This window comes from Engystomops pustulosus, chromosome 1 (genome assembly GCF_040894005.1).
Source record: "Engystomops pustulosus chromosome 1, aEngPut4.maternal, whole genome shotgun sequence".
NCBI classification, from domain to species: Eukaryota; Metazoa; Chordata; class Amphibia; order Anura; family Leptodactylidae; genus Engystomops; species Engystomops pustulosus.
Window position 1 is genome coordinate 64,190,377 of NC_092411.1, and position 12,965 is coordinate 64,203,341.

The following is a 12,965-nucleotide window of genomic DNA, read 5'->3' on the forward strand; positions in this document are numbered from 1 at the left end:
CATGTTATTAGTGACAGGAGGGCACTGCTGGACATGTCATTAGTCAGGGGAGACTGCTGTTGGACATGTCATTAGTATACGGTGGCCAATAAAATGCTTTGGTGCAGTAAAATGTTTGGTGCAACCCTTGTTGTAATTAATTTTAAAGCTGTATAATTACAACAAAAAAACTCCAGTATATGTTCAAAATGGGCAGGGGATGGGAGGAGGTGCTGTGGTTGGGAGGGGTCCAGCCAAATGTTTGCTCTGGAGCCCAGTCATTCCTAGTTAGGCTGTCAGTCATGTGTATAGGAGTATCTCCTATAGAGGGGGCACACATCTGCATGTAAGTGGCTTGGTTTACAATCCTTTATCCTGGGGTTTTTTCTCTTAACAGAAATGCACACAATCATTCAAATGGTTCTTTGGTATTGAAAACATTTTCCTCCGTTTGAAAGAGTTAACTATAGGTGTGAAATCCATATTTCCACACGTAGGACATGATGGGGTTATACAATACCAAGTTTTCTTCAATAATTAAGGTGAAGGCCATCATTGAAAAATCTTTGATTCTGATCGGCGTGACGTCATTGGGGCGCAACGATCGGTTACCAAGACAGCCGGGAGTTAATGTAAAACTTCCAGGCCTGTCTTTAGGCAGCATCTGTAACAGTCTGTGAGTAAAATAAATTAAAAGTAAAATCACTACTCACTGGGGCAGATTTAATTACCCAGTCCATTCGCGATCCAGCGGCGCGTTCTCTGTGGTGAATTCGGGTCCGGCCGGGATTCACTAAGGTAGTTCCTCCGACGTCCACCAGGTGGCGCTGCTGCGCGGAAGTCCGCCGAGGCCCGCCGGAATACACTGAAGTTCACTGGCCTATACTTGGTGAAGGTAAGTGCTAGTCCTGCGCCACTTTTATTTTTTAAAATGCGGCGGTTTTTCCGAATACGTCGGGTTTTCATTCGGCCACGCCCCCGATTTCCGTCGCGTGCATGCCAGCGATGATGCGCCACAATCCGATCTCGTGCGCCAAAATCCCGGGGCAATACAGGGAAAATCGGTGCAAATAGGAAATATTCGGGTAACATGTCGGGAAAACGCGAATCGGGCCCTTAGTAAATGACCCCCACTGTGTGCATTGCATCTCCAAATGCCCTTAAAAGAAGTTTTATTGTTGATTTAAAAAAAAAAAGGAAATACATGTTAGACATCGTCATATCCAAATGGTAAAACCCATTGCGGAAAATAAAGCCCAAATGTCCTACTTGCCACCTTTTTGCCATTTTGCATTACATAAAATTTTGATTAAAAAGTGATCAAAAGGTTGTACAGTCCCCAAAATTATAGTAATGAAAATGTCATCTAGTGGCACAAAATATTACACCTTGCACAGCTCAGTACACCAAAGTATAAAAAAGGTTTTGCGTCAGAATTGGGCAGAATCAAGATTTTTTTTAGTACCAAAGAATTTAATGTTGTAAGTTCTATTAAAACATAATAAAACCTATATAAATGTTTAATTGCTGTGATCAAAGCAAACAAAAGAATACATTTCAGGTGTTATTTGGAGGGCACAGTTAAAGTTGTTAAAATAGGGCCCACAAGAAGATGATGTAAATGTGCTTTTTCACCACATTTGGATTTTGGATTTGAAAGTGGCCCTTGACACACACTTACATGCACCAGGAATAGGAAGGTGAACTCCGGCGGACCTCAGCGGACCTCTGCGCAGCAACGACACATGGTGGACATCGGGCACACGAGCTTAGTGAATCGCCGGGAGACCCGACTCCTCGTGGGAGAGCACGCTGCTGGATCCCGACAGGAGCGGGTAAGTAAATGTGCCCCACAGTCTCTATTATAGTCCAGATATCATAGGTATTTACCAAAAATCTGTTCTTTTGTAGACTTTGTTCCTGATTATCATTTTTCTCTTGTTGACTTTCTGTGATCGCCTTGGATGTACTTCCCCTTAAATCTGTACCTCTACCCAATTGACCCACCCAGACAAGGGCATTACTAGGCAGGGGCCAATTGCACACTTCTGAATGGGGCCCCTTTCCTATTTGAAAATAAACACAGGAGATGCCCGGGTCCCCTGACACTGTGGCCCCCATAGAGCACCAAGACCATAGCTTGTCCCTTAGCCTTTTCTGCCCCCTGCTACTTTTTGCACCTGTGTTTCTAGACTGACCTACATTAGGACTACTCTAAGAAGTGATTTTCAACCAGTGTGCCGCGGCACACTAGTGTTCCGCGACACATGGTCGGGTGTGCCGCGGGGAAAGTTCCCCAAACTATGATGCCCCCTGTGTTTTGTTTCCCAGCAATGCGCAGCGATGCGCAGTCACGGCTTCTTACAATGTAGGAGACGTGTACAATAACACATGCGCAAACTTTGAACCGCGCGCGACAAAATGACAAAATGACGTAATGCCCACCAATAATGCTGACTATATGAGCTTTTGCCTGAGTATATGAACTGTTGGCAGAATACTCAGCATATGAGCTGGTACTTTTAGTACTCCAGCAGTATACTGCATATAACAATGAGAAATACTATAGTCATGAGGCTGGAGTACTACAAGTACCAGCTCATATGCTGAGTATATGAGCTGGCACTTGTACTCTGGCCTCATGCCATAGTACTTCTCATTGTACCCCTTTATATTGCAGTATATGAGCCACAAAATAATCAGCACCATATACAAAAACAGGGAGAAACTGAGAACTGTTGAGGAAGAGCTTCGTGTGTGTCTTTCCACCATTCCTGCCAGGATATCCCTTTTGTGTTTATCGAAACAGGACCAGGTTTCACACTGAGTGAGTAAAATAAATTTAGAATCTATATTATTAACTATATGTATAATATGACTGTTTTAGTGTCATTTTGTGCTATTTTGGTTGGTGGTGTGGTGGTGTGTATAAAAAGTGTGCCGTGGCTCAAAAAAGGTTGAAAATCACTGCTCTAAGAAGTAGCTACAGGGTCACTTAGACAATGACCTTTGGAGTAGCCCTAAGACAAATCAGTCTTTGTCCAAATTTTCATCCTTGCCACAACTGCCATTGTTATCAAATGTTTCTATTTTTTTGTTCAAAATAAAAACACAAGAAGAGGAGGAGAGAGACAGAAATTTGAAATGATCATTTATAATTGAAATAAACCTAATACCTTTTTGAGGTTAAAATTTAGCGTTTCAGTAACAAAGAGACTTTTCTTATTAAGAAAGGATTTCCCACTGTCATTGTGGTGTAGCACCTGCTGTTCTGTGGGCATAGATGTGTGACAAGGACAGGCAATATCTGAAGCAATGCCGCGGTGATGAATGATGGATTTCCTTAAGACCTGCTCTAATGATATGGATATTTTAGATGGCAGCAAGCTCTGCACACTCCATCAGTTTCTTCTGACACCTGCTAGATGTTACTTTTCCAGGAACTATCAACCCCTTGTGTGCCCAGAAAAACATGGTTTGTATAGGACTAATGCATGAAGGCTTCTCACTGAGGAAAACAAATTATACAAGCTCAACAGAGCAGTTCCTTCCAGCTATAGTCAATATGAAATACTCTAAGTAGTGGCTTAGAAAATATAGTAATTGCATGATATAATGTAGCATAATATGTCTAAAAATAACTAATCATTTAAAGGTACCATTAATCATTTAAACAATGTAGCGATAACCACAATATTACAACAAATTTTTAAAATTTAAATTGAAAAAACAGGCAATGGTGAGTTGTGTTTGTGATGATATATGGGAGGAAACTTACAGTTATTAGCTACCACATATATTTCAAGACTGTACAGGAAAAAAATATATAGGGGCAGGTAAATCCTATGCCGACACTCCGCCATGTGAATGTTTTCAAAGTGTTTGAACTAGTCTTTGCAATGCAGGATCCCGAACAAGATCTCATCTTAAATGCAGATCATGTGGCTGTCCATCAACTTCTTTACACTTTTCAATAGAAAGGGCTCATTTTAAAAGACTGATCACAAAATTTGCATTAGCAGGATGGGAGGGCCATATGTTGTGTGAAGAATGTCAACACTTCATAATGCAAAAAATCAGCACAGAATGTTTAATAGTAATACCTAATCGTTTAATTAAGCAGTGGATACACAAATAAAGAAACAGGAAGCAGACAGCTCCATTCCCTGTATAGTGGTCACACTTGGTTCTGCACTCACAACAGAGCTGTTTGCTTCTGTTTATCAGCTGCTGAGAACAGCTTATCTTCAGGGATGCTGGGTTTTGTACTCCCTCCAAGACAGGCGATCATTGGAAAGCCCCTTTAGGTTGGTAGCATTACTATTCACACTTATTCACCCTGTATATTAGTGTCTTATCAATATGACCCCAACCACTGGGACCCCAATAATCATTTGCATTGGAGCCCACAAGTGCCCTTGAGGGATTTAAAGGAAATCTTACTTCAGTATCAAGCATGATAAACCAGGGACACTTACTCATAGATCAGGCACTGAGACTGTGGTAATCTTCTTATATTTGTTATACATGGCTTTTTAAATTGAGCCATCATGTTGTAGCTTCTCAGGCTGTTACACTGTGCAGATCGCCCCTCCCACAGTGTGCTTAATCTTCTCTGCCAATGTGAGATTACATAATACAGAGGGAGGGGTAAGTGCTGAGGGAGCCGGGGGAGGGGGAGACAGCCTATGAAGCCAGAGAACAGAGGAGCTCTGGTAATGCCACCAGAGTCCTTCTGGACCAGTGCTGAGGGAGCTGGGGGGTGGGGGATACAAAGCCAAAGGTGCTTTGGTAATGCCCTTCTGGATCATTGGCATCATTTTAAAAGTAGATTTTTGGAGGAAGGAGGTCATGGATATCAAATATAAGAAGATTACCACAGTCACGGTGCCTGGATCCAAGAGGAAGTGTCCCTGGTTTATCATGCTTGATACTAATGGTACATTTCCGTTAAATGAAAAGAGCATTCCCAACCAGCTTTCTTTTACAGTCCTATAGAAGTGAATCAAGTCCAGTTGAAAATGTGAAAAGCATGAAAATTATTCTGAAATTAAGGGGAGCTGCTTTGGGGAGTGTACAGTGTACATTGTAGCACAACTTCTTAAGGCAATGATAATCTAACTATTTTTGTAAAGGTAAATTTAACCTCCTCATGCCATCGGTCCCATTTATTTAATAAATGAGTTGATTAAAAAATTCAAAAATAAACATTTATATGAATATATACAAATTTTATATCATGGCCATATGGAAAAAAATTTATAATTTCATAATTGTATGTATTCATATGGGCTATGTTTGGACAGAAGATAAAACACAAATAAAATTAAAATTGTTTTAACTTTCTTAAATGTATAGTAAAATAATGATTTATCATCCCACATTCACATAAAGTGATATACTGCAGGGAAAATCATTATAATTTTTTTCTACCCTTACATTATAATAAAAGAATATACATACTCTGTGCAATTACACTGACCCATAGCGTGTTCCTCCAATCTCCATTTAATGTTCCGTTGTTTCCCTAGGATTTTGGCATTGCCATAAGAGTTCAATCACTGAGTAGAAAGCTTGTTCACTGCAGGTTACAAAGTACATTTACATGCCAAATATGTAAGGTAGCAGAAACCTCACATTGATCAAATGCTTTGGGGAGACATTTTCTTTCAGCCAGGAATAAAACATATGGATTATACTGTAAGCAATCATTGTGCTGCTGTGCATGATGTGTTTCTGCATGGGGTCTAACTATCATAGCCAGCAATATCTGCAATGTTTTAATGGGTTCTATTATTCAGGCACTGCATCGAGAAAATGAATTGAAAACTGATACCTTGGAATAAGCTTAGTATTGAAGGTACATAATAAGTTTATTTTGTATTAACATATTATTGTTGCCAAGTTATTCCCCCACTCCGGTGGTTCTATAATAGTGAATCAGACCCCTAGTGATCTGATATTGATTAATTATTTTAAGAATAGGCTATAACATAGGATATATTATTGGTGCAAACCCTTTTAAAAGAGGGAGTACCTGGAGCAGAACCTTAATCTACTACTAGATCAAGCTCTGGTTGGCATAAATAACATTGATTTTAGAGCAATTCAACTTATGGCATTTTCTGCAGTGGAGCTACCTGCACATTTAAGGAATTATTATATAATCACCCCTGCTGATCAGCTGACACCAGTGACATTATATCCATTCATCAAATGGCTCGTTTGCAGCTTTGTCCCATTCCAGTGAATTAAACTAAGTTGTAATATTAAGCAATACTGTATGCTGTGGTCTCTTTAAATAGATGATTGTTTGGGGTTATAGAGATGGGGATCCATTAAAAAATGGAATACCCATTTAAACACATTGAGGGGAATACATTAATCATCTGCGCCAGATTTTGGTCAGAATTAATGTATAAAATGCCTTATGACACATTTATGAATGCTTTTAGACCATTTTTTGGCATTTTTCCGACTCAACCGAAAGGGGCATGGTCTCTGGAAAAGGGGGTGTGCGACATTTTGGTGCACACTTTAGACAAGCTACAAGGAGATCTAAAAGTAGAACCTGACAGTCCTAACATGCAACAGATTCATTATCACAATGATGAATCTGTCACAGGAAAAGATTAGTGTTGTCCAGCTCCAGATCCTCATGAATAAAGACATAATACAAAGCACAGGACTTCTTTACACAGTAAAAGTAGTAAAAAGGTGACTATGCTGTACTTAACTCCTTACACACTGGCTGCAGGTGTTTGGAGAGGGCTCACGGGCTGAGCCCTGTCCATACAAGGTGGTTGTTTGCTGCATATTGAGGTGTTAAACCTTTGGTCGAAAAAGCTGGCAGCACATGCACCACCATATTGGTTTAGATTGTTGCTCCCTGTGATGTCATTGGGGAGTGGCGATCTTTTACCATTACAGCCTCGGGTCATACTAAGACACATCGCACATTGTAATAAATTATGTGTAAAATCCCCATATACTTACTTAGTATGGCAGTATATGGTAGGATCAATCAGACAGCCTAGGGTTAAAGTGCTCTAGGGGGTCTTAAAAATAGCTTTAAAAAAGCAAAAAGTTAAAAATAAATTTAAAAAAGCACAAAAATTCTAAACACCCCCCTCTCCCTATAAATTATATAAAAAATCATAAACATGTTACGTATCACCGCATCCCAAAATGTCCGATCTATCAAAATATAACAACAGTTATTCCATATGTTTAATCACGTAACAGAAAATAACACCCAAAGTCGAAAATGACAATTTTTCGCTATTTTGCAAAATATAAAATGTGTAATAAAAAGTCATCAAAAGTTAGAAAAAAATTACACACACAGCTCCGTAAACCAAAGTCTAAAAAAGTTATTAGCGCCAAAAAATGGCAAAATAAAGATTTTTTTTGTACAAGAGATTTGAATTTTTGTAAATGTATGAAAACAATATAAAACCTACAGTATATAAACGTATTATCCCCATGATTGTACCCACCCAAAAATAAGGGAGACATTTGGGGCTCACAGCGAAAGCTGTCATAACCAAGAATCGGCGTCGGCTTGCATGCAACAGAAATCGGGGGGGGGGGAGCAGGTGAACACTGGTGGACCTCGCGGCAGCAGCGACACATGCAGGAACTCGGACGCACTATGTTAGTGAATTGCGCTGGACCCGAATCCTCATCAGGCAACACTCTGCGTGATAGCGTCGGGACCGGGTAATTAATTCTGCCCAAATGTGTTACCTTTAATTGAATAGAAGCTTCAAGGGCTAAAACTGGTCGCCAATGCTGTTTAATAGGGAAGAAGAGACTAAATGAGGGTCATTTTTCTTTATTTTTCTTCCTGTTTTTCTGAATTCTTTGAGATATTTGGGCGCATTGCAATTTTTTGCGCATTTTTAGGGACATTTTGAAAGGTCCGCTGGACATTTGTTTTTTTGTTAGTACGACACATTCATATTCTATTTCAGATGTGCTAAATGGCGCAAATGACTTTTATCATTTCAATTTGTCTAAAATCTGCAATATTTTTTGCCACAAAAAACTTCAGATGAAACCATACTTAAGGAGAACTTAGAAAATGGAAAGAAGTGACTTGAGACATTTGTGCAACATTTTTGAGACTTTTGTAACAAATGTCTCAAGAAGAAATCTGAAAAGAAAAACATTTAACACAAGGAAAAAGTAAGATTGATATATTACCACAGAAGCAGATGGAAAAACGACTAAATGGCAAAAACTACTCAAAACACACATAGATAAGATAAATGACCTCCAGTACATCATAGCACTATATTCATTAAACAACCATCCCCGGCAGTCTAATTAGTCTTGAAGTGCGAAGAAGTGCATCTAAAAAGAACACCCATTGATATTTGATGTAAGTCTTCTTTATTTCATATTAAAATTCATTAAAAGTATAAACACAATGCATTTCACCAGCTTCATCAGGTTAATACATTTTATACCTGTCCATGTACACTTAAATAGCCACCAAATAGGACTGACTAAAAGATACATCATAACTAGCAGTCAAAAAAGTATACATAACAATTTGTGTAAATGTCCTTTGATTCCTACAATATTTCTCTAAGATACAAACACAGAGAGAGAGGATACCAATATAATTGTAGCAACAATTTAGTAGTGATTTACTTTTATTGAAGAGCGCAGGACATCGCACTCATAGTGACTCATCACATCTGAAAACAGACCTGACTTACAGCCATTGATGCTCCATTAGAGGAGCATGGGAAATTTGCAATTAGTTTTCCAAACTGGGATAAGGAAATCCACACCTCTTTTGCTACCTTGTATGGAAGCCCCCTTGACATCAAGTATGAGGAAATGATATAATGCAGGATTAAAGCCAAACCAGTAAGGGAATGTGTTCCTTAAATAGATACTTATTAGCACTAAGAGTTATTGCAGGTGAAGAAACAAATGACTACATATAACATAAAGATTAGTCAAATGGTTGTTTTACTCAACATCTACAAGTGTGGAGGGAAAATAACTATCATTATTAGAGATGAGCGAACACTAAAATGCTCGGGTACTCGTTATTCGAGACGAACTTTTCCCGATGCTCGAGTGCTCGTCTCGAATAACGAACCCCATTGAAGTCAATGGGAGACTCGAGCATTTTTCAAGGGGACCAAGGCTCTGCACAGGGAAGCTTGGCCAAACACCTGGGAACCTCAGAAAAGGATGGAAACACCACGGAAATGGACAGGAAACAGCAGGGGCAGCATGCATGGATGCCTCTGAGGCTGCTTAATCGCACCATTATGCCAAAATTATGGGCAACAGCATGGCCATGACAGAGTGACAGAATGAAGCTAGATAGCATCTAAAACATCCAATAATTGACCCTGACACTATAGGGGACGGCATGCAGAGGCAGCGGCAGCAGGCTAGAGAGTGTCATGGCGACATACCCTAAATGGACTCAGGCTTCAAACCAATGGGTGGCAGAGAGGAACCAAAGGAGGTGAGCAAGAAGCGCTCAAATAATATCGGTACATGATAAAAGTTTGCCAGTATATTTTGTGGATTACACAGCAGGGTGGCGACAAAGTTAACATGGAAGCCATGAAAACAACCCAAAATTCTGCCTGACACAGCTCGTTTGATAAGGGGACCATGTATGGAGGCAGTGAACTAGTAGTAGATTAAAGGTGCTGCAGTTAAAACTATGTTAGTTGGATCTTGGCATGGAGCTGGCGCTCCGCTGCCAGGCGAGCTTTCGCCAATCCAAGCCCCTGTCTATAGGCTACTCCCCAAACAGCACTTCTAAGAACCTTTTGTATAAGATCAAGTGTAGTAGCGTTCTTATAAGTTTAGGATATGCCGGGTGAGGGGAATGTAAACAGATGCGCAAGAAGCGCTGAAATAATATCCCTAAATGGTAAAAGTTTGCAAGTATATTTTGGGGATTACACAGCAGGGTGGCGACAAAGTTAACAACTTTGATGTGGAATGCCCTGTAATAGCTCTTGGGCGGTGTGCCTTTTATCGCCTAGGCTCAGCAGTTTCAGCACCGCCTGCTGTCGCTTAGCGACGGCACTGCTGCTGTGCCTAGAGCTACCGACTGATGGCGCCATGCCCACGGATGGTAATTCGGAGGAGGAGGAGGTGGAGGAGGGGTGGGAGGAGGTATAGTAGGCCTTTGAGACCTGGACCGAGGTAGGCCCCGCAATTCTCTGCGTCGGCAGTATATGACCAGCCCCAGGGTCAGACTCGGTCCCAGCCTGCACCAAGTTAAGTGTAGTAGCGTTCTTATAAGTTTGGGATATGGCGGGTGAGGGGAATGTAAACAGATGCGCAAGAAGCGCATGATGCGCATGGAGCTGGCGTTCCGCTGCCAGGCGAGCTTTCGCCAATCCAAGCCCCTGTCTCTAGGCTACTCCCCAAACAGCACTTCTAAGAACCTTTTGTATAAGATCAAGTGTAGTAGCGTTCTTATAAGTTTAGGATATGCCGGGTGAGGGGAATGTAAACAGATGCGCAAGAAGCGCTGAAATAATATCCCTAAATGGTAAAAGTTTGCCAGTATATTTTGTGGATAACACAGCAGGGTGGCGACAAAGTTAACAACTTTGATGTGGAATCCATGAAAACAACCCAAATTTCTGCCTGACACACCTCGTTTGATAAAGGGACGATGTATGGAGGCAGCTATATGGACGACTTTTGGAGGTAGCAATGGAGACAACGTGTGGAGGCTGCTATGGAGACAATTTAATTTGGATAGTGCCTGTATGTGGCAGTCCCAAACATTTTTCAAACCAGAGGAGCAGGTAGGTGGCCCTCCAGTAAAATGGGATAGATTGAGTGCCTGTATGTGGCAGTCCCAAAAATGTTTCAAACCAGAGGAGCAGGTAGGTGGCCCTGCAGTAAAATGGAATAGATTGAGTGCCTGTATGTGGCAGTCCCAAAAATTGTTCAAACCAGAGGAGCAGGTAGGTGGCCCTGCAGTAAAATGGAATAGATTGAGTGCCTGTATGTGGCAGTCCCAAAAATTGTTCAAACCAGAGGAGCAGGTAGGTGGCCCTGCAGTAAAATGGAATAGATTGAGTGCCTGTATGTGGCAGTCCCAAAAATTTTTTAAAACAGAGGACCGGGTAGGTGGCCCTCCAGAAAAATGGAATAGATTGAGTGCCTGTATGTGGCACTCACAAAAATTGTTTCAAACAGAGGACCGGGTAGGTGGCCCTCCAGAAAAATTAAATGCATGAAGTACTATAGCAAGAGCCAGTGGGCCCTGTCAAAAAATAGCCAGTTTCCTCTGCTTTACTGTACAAAGAGGAGGAGAAGGAGGAAAATGAGGAGGAGGAGGAGGAGTGGATCAATTATTCAGGTTGAGCTTCCTTCACCTGGTGGAGATTGGAAATTCTGAGAAATCCAGCCTTTATTCATTTTAATAAGCGTCAGCCTGTCAGCGCTGTCAGTCGACAGGCGTGTACGCTTATCGGTGATGATGCCACCAGCTGCACTGAAAACCCGCTCGGACAAGACGCTAGCGGCAGGGCAGGCAAGAACCTCCAAGGCGTACAGCGCCAGTTCGTGCCACATGTCCAGCTTTGAAACCCAGTAGTTGTAGGGAGCTGTGTGATCATTTAGGACGATGGTATGGTCAGCTACGTACTCCCTCACCATCTTTCTGTAAAGATCAGCCCTACTCTGCCGAGACTGGGGACAGGTGACAGTGTCTTGCTGGGGTGACATAAAGCTGGCAAAAGCCTTGTAAAGCGTACCCTTGCCAGTGCTGGACAAGCTGCCTGCTCGCCTACTCTCCCTCGCTACTTGTCCCGCAGAACTACGCACTCTGCCGCTAGCGCTGTCAGAAGGGAAATACTGTTTCAGCTTGTGCACCAGGGCCTGCTGGTATTCATGCATTCTCACACTCCTTTCCTCTCCAGGGATGAGAGTGGAAAGATTTTGCTTGTACCGTGGGTCCAGGAGAGTGAACACCCAGTAATCGGTGCTGGAATAAATTCTTTGAATGCGAGGGTCACGGGATAGGCAGCCTAGCATGAAATCTGCCATATGCGCCAGAGTACCAACGCGTAAGAATTCACTCCCCTCACTGGCCTGACTGTCCATTTCCTCCTCCTCCAACTCCTCCAACTCCTCTTCTTCTGCCCATACACGCTGAACAGTGAAGGACTCAACAATGGTCCCCTCTTGTGTCTCGCCAACATTCTCCTCCTCTTCCTCCTCATCCTCCTCCACCTCCACCTCCTCCGATATGCGCTGAGAAACAGACCTCAGGGTGCTTTGGCTATCAACAAGGGAATATTCTTCCCCCGTCTCTTGTGACGAGCGCAAAGCTTCCGACTTCATGCTGACCAGAGAGTTTTTCAACAGGCCAAGCAGCGGGATGGTGAGGCTGATGATGGCGGCATCGCCACTGACCATCTGTGTTGACTCCTCAAAGTTACTCAGCACCTGACAGATATCAGACATCCACGTCCACTCCTCATTGTAGACTTGAGGAAGCTGACTGACCTGACTACCAGTTCTGGTGGAAGTTGACATCTGGCAGTCTACAATCGCTCTGCGCTGCTGGTAAACTCTGGATAACATGGTCAGTGTTGAATTCCACCTCGTGGGCACGTCGCACAACAGTCGGTGAGCGGGCAGTTGGAGGCGGCGCTGCGCTGCCCTGAGAGTGGCAGCATCTGGGCTGGACTTCCTGAAATGCGCACAGATGCGGCGCACCTTCGTGAGCAAATCAGACAGATTGGGGTATGTCTTGAGGAAACGCTGCACTATCAGATTTAACACATGGGCCAGGCATGGCACATGTGTCAGTCTGCCGAGTTGCAGAGCCGCCACCAGGTTACGGCCGTTGTCACACACAACCATTCCCGGCTTGAGGTTCAGCGGTGCCAGCCACAGATCAGTCTGCGCCGTGATGCCCTGTAATAGCTCTTGGGCGGTGTGCCTTTTGTCGCCTAGGCTCAGCAGTTTGA